The sequence below is a fragment of the Callorhinus ursinus genome, unplaced genomic scaffold (assembly GCF_003265705.2).
Source record: "Callorhinus ursinus isolate GAN/ISIS: 27379988/994484 unplaced genomic scaffold, GSC_fseal_2.0 scaffold38, whole genome shotgun sequence".
Lineage (NCBI taxonomy): Eukaryota > Metazoa > Chordata > Mammalia > Carnivora > Otariidae > Callorhinus > Callorhinus ursinus.
The window spans coordinates 2,754,548-2,758,484 of NW_027397100.1; the positions used below are offsets into that span (position 1 = coordinate 2,754,548).

At 44.6% G+C, this 3,937-nt stretch overlaps 1 protein-coding gene across 2 annotated transcripts in view; it reads right to left on the minus strand.

Moving 5' to 3' along the window:
- PKIG (cAMP-dependent protein kinase inhibitor gamma) overlaps positions 1-3,700 on the minus strand; it is a 96,836-nt gene extending 93,136 nt beyond the window's left edge. The window contains exons 1-2 of one of the 2 annotated variants that reach the window (XM_073880397.1): positions 3,600-3,700; positions 3,090-3,123 (exon numbers count right to left, since the gene is read on the minus strand). The gene's annotated coding sequence lies outside the window, so the exon portion shown is untranslated. The remainder of the gene's footprint in view (positions 1-3,089; positions 3,124-3,599) is intronic. The other variant, XM_073880396.1, reaches the window with a different exon arrangement.
- Positions 3,701-3,937: the final 237 nt, after the last annotated feature.

Here is a 3,937-nt window from a genome sequence, read left to right on the forward strand (position 1 = left end):
CCCCTAGAAAGTGGCCTTGCCTAGAAAAATCCTTTTCTTTTGCTAATAACTTTCTTGCTCTCACTCTCCTATAAAAGCTTCCATTTTGTACAACTCCTTGCAGTGCCTCTCTACTTGCTAGATGGGTGCTACTGGATTGAAGAATCACTTAATAAAGCCAATTAGATCTTCAAATTTACTTGGTTGAATTTTGTTAACACATGCTTCTGTTTCATGGCCCTTCCTCTTGCTGTTCCATGTTAGGGCCACTCTTCCTCCAGATATCGCTGCAGCTTGCTTTCTCATTTCTTTAGTATCTCTGCTCAAATATCAGGTCTTCAAAAACACCTGCTCTGACTACTCTATTTAAAATAGCAGAGCCCCACCAACTCTGTGTTCTCCTCGCCTGTTTTATTATTTTTCTTCATAGCTCCTGTCAGTATCTGACATTTTATCTTTGCTTATTATTTGTCTCTTTTCACTATAGCAGAAGCTCTTTTAAGGGCAGGCATTTTGTTTTGTTCCCTGCTGCTTTCTCATCACTGGGAACTGCCTGGCACATAGTAAGAGTGTGGTAAATATTTATTGAATAAATGAAAGGAGTTAAGTGAAAAAAGCAATCATGCACCACTATGTGGTTGGAATGCTATCACATGTAAAAAGGGAATGACATAATACATATAATACTGGCATATGCATATATGAACTTTGGAAAGAGATCTGGGAGATGAGGGGGTAAGATGATACATTTTCACTGTATGTTCTTTTATGCAGTATTTCTAAAAACCAAGTACCTGTATTATCTATTCAAACAATATATACGAATGTAACGAATCAGAATATGCCACTTTGGCATAAGGATTATTTTGAGCTGAAAACATCTGAGAAGTAGACACAGTAAAGTTCTCTGTTCTCGACCTTATGAATTTCTGTGTGTGAAGGTGTTGCTCCCCTCCTCTCCATCCGGAAGAGCAGAAATTAATCACAGGAGATCACTAACTCCAGGCTTTTATCAGCGAGAGGAATCTACATACACACCTTACTAACACAATCCTTATCTTCCATTAGTTTCTCCCTTGTATTTACCTTCCCACAGTCGTCTGCTTCCCTAATAGCCTAAACTCCTTTTCATTGTCTTATCGTTTCTCTACAAATTTAAAATTTATCATCCTTTGTCAGAATACTATAAAAGCCTCCAGGCCTCCCCAGCCCCATCTCTGAACCTAGAGGGTAGAGGAAAACTTTCCCCCCTTACAGGGGAAAAAACAACCTAGTTTTGACAATCAACATGTAAAAATAGGAGGGGCTGCCTTGGTTGGCAGTGAGCTCCCCGCCCTAGAGGAGATGCTGCTGAGGGGTTCCCGCATGAGGTGGGAAACTGGAGCAAATGATCCACTTTCCCCACTTTTGCCACCTAGAGGAGGAACACTCAAACACTTAGGGTCAAAAACCCTGAGAGATGGGCAGGATCCCACAGTGATACAGACGAGAAAATGAAACTTTTTCAGCTGCCAGCTAGACCCAGTGTTCCTCACTGAACTTAAACAGCGCTCACAGAATGTAAACAAATATCAGACAAGGCCACTCTGTCGTTGGAACAAGCCAAGGACAAGGCCACTGTGGAACCACAAATAATGACAACATCCTCCTCTTCTAACATGAGTGTGTCCTGCTTCCTTCTCAATCAGAACTCTGGCCCCACTTCAATCCTCCCGCCTCCTGGGTAAAACAGTAAGATAGCTAACCACTGAATTGCCCCTGCTTCTTGACTGTATCCAATTCAAAACTGTTCCCCACTTGCTTAAACCCTCCTTACAGATACCCAGCACAAACCCAAATCCTACAATAAGCTCTTCCCAATTCTCTGTTAGCAAGATACCTCATGTTTTCTCTGATGTGAATTCTCCCTTGCTGAACGAGCTAAATAAATCTGATTCTTTTTTGAGTACAGAAATGTTCCTGATGGGATTTGATCGTGGACTTTATCATAGTCTTAACCTTCTTCGACCCAGTCCAGCAGTACCCAAACAGGAAGACGTAAGGATTTTAAGGATCATCTGGAAGGGTTACTTCCAGTGATCGCAAAGCAACCTGACTTGGGCAGGCATTTGGTGGTAGGGGTTGGGGGGTGGTGGGGTGAAGGACTCAGGTGGGAATTAGGAAAGCTTGAGTAATTCTCCTTCCTCTGCCATCAACCCTTTCTGTGGCCTGGAGTAAACCATTCCACTTCGAGCCTTTTTCCATTTCTGTAAAAAAACAGACTCAAATATATTTCTAAGGCTTCTTCCAATCTAAATATTCTAGGATTCCAAACTCTACAGGTTATTATATTCCCAGGTAAATGTTCCCTTCTTAGTCATCTGTTTAACAGTCTCATCATTGTTGCCATTATCTGCACACCACCTGCACTTTTATGTAGATATGTGAATCACTTCTCAAAACTTTTTCTTTAAATAGACCCTTAGTTTTTACTTAAATTTACAAAGTAAAATTTACATCACTTCTTAAATGGAAAACCAGCATTGCTGAAGCTGCCTTGGCCCCTCCAGCCAACCCAGTAATCTAAACTTCAGCAAACACCCTGAGCCTGAATGACTGATTAACTAACCCTTCCTTGTGTGTCTATAGATCGTGCATTCTTTCCTATAAAGAACAGCGCACTTCTGCACCTCGCAAAACAGAAACCAGACCCTCTTGCACAAACCCCGGGAACTAAGGAGCCAGACTCCTTTGCCCAACCTCTGAGCACCGCATTAACGTTTGTAGCCGGCACCATGGAGTCTGCACGTAATCAAGAAATGTTGGGGCCACCGCAATCCTTTTACTGATTAACTGCCCTAAACCCCTTTATAAATCCTTGGGCCAGGCAGAAACCTCGGAGTTGGACTTTGGCACAAGAGTGTGCCTTCTCTCCAGGTGGCCAGCCTCCTGAACAAAGCTCCTATTCCTTTCCAAGCAAAACTCATCTCTCGAGTATCGACCTTTGGAGCGACGACGGGCAGCCCATTTTGGGGTTCAGTAACACTGCTTGGGAGAAATCAAAGAACTTCTGCAAGCACACACACAAACCCTAAAACAAAACAATGTTATTTAACGGTAGATGGGCTTACCTTTTGGAGAGATTTGGAAAATGAAGCCTTCACTCTGTCAAAAATGGAGATAAGCAAATGTTAGAAACACGTTAAGTAAAGTACTAGTCTCAAACTCTCTTTGGTTTGAAACAGGGCTTTCTGACTCTGCCGTTCAGTGCTACCTAATGCGTTCATGCACCCCGAGGCCCTTTCGTGTACCCCGAGGGGGGTGTATACCCCTCATTTTCAGAAACAACACCCATCCTTCCCCGATTAGCTTGGACTCGTCTTTCGGTTCTCAGATTAAATATAAATTCCTCAGAACACCCCTCTGGGATTACTCCCCCCGCCCCAGCTACATTATTTTCTCCTCACATAGCAAGCATTAAAGAAACTTTTATTGAAAGGATATTCCCTCATACTACTTCATGGTACTCATCACAACGTGTCGTGGTGCATGTATGTTCAGTGTCAGACTCCTTTTTTAAGTAGGTGGGAATTAGGAAATTTTTTTTTAAGTAGGCCGTAAATTCCTGTGCACTTCTGTACCTCAGATGTCGACACATAACGGGCTCCCAAGTGAATACAAGTGAGGTGAAGGAATAAAGCCTTCACAGCTCCCGCCCCTCCCGGCCGCTTTAGCCGCATCTCCCACCTCCGCGCCGGGCCGGGCTAGTCCCGCCTCCTCCCTCCGCGCCGGGCTGAGTTAGCCCCGCCTCCTCCCTCCCCTCTGGGCCGGCTTAGCCCCGCCTCCCCCTTAGAGCCTGGTCGGCTTAGCTCCACCTTCTCCCTCAGCTCGATGCTGATTTAGCCCCGCCTTCTACCTTTGCCAATGACAGCGGCTCTCTTGGCAGCGGCGGCCGAGGGCGGTGGGCGGGGCCACGCAA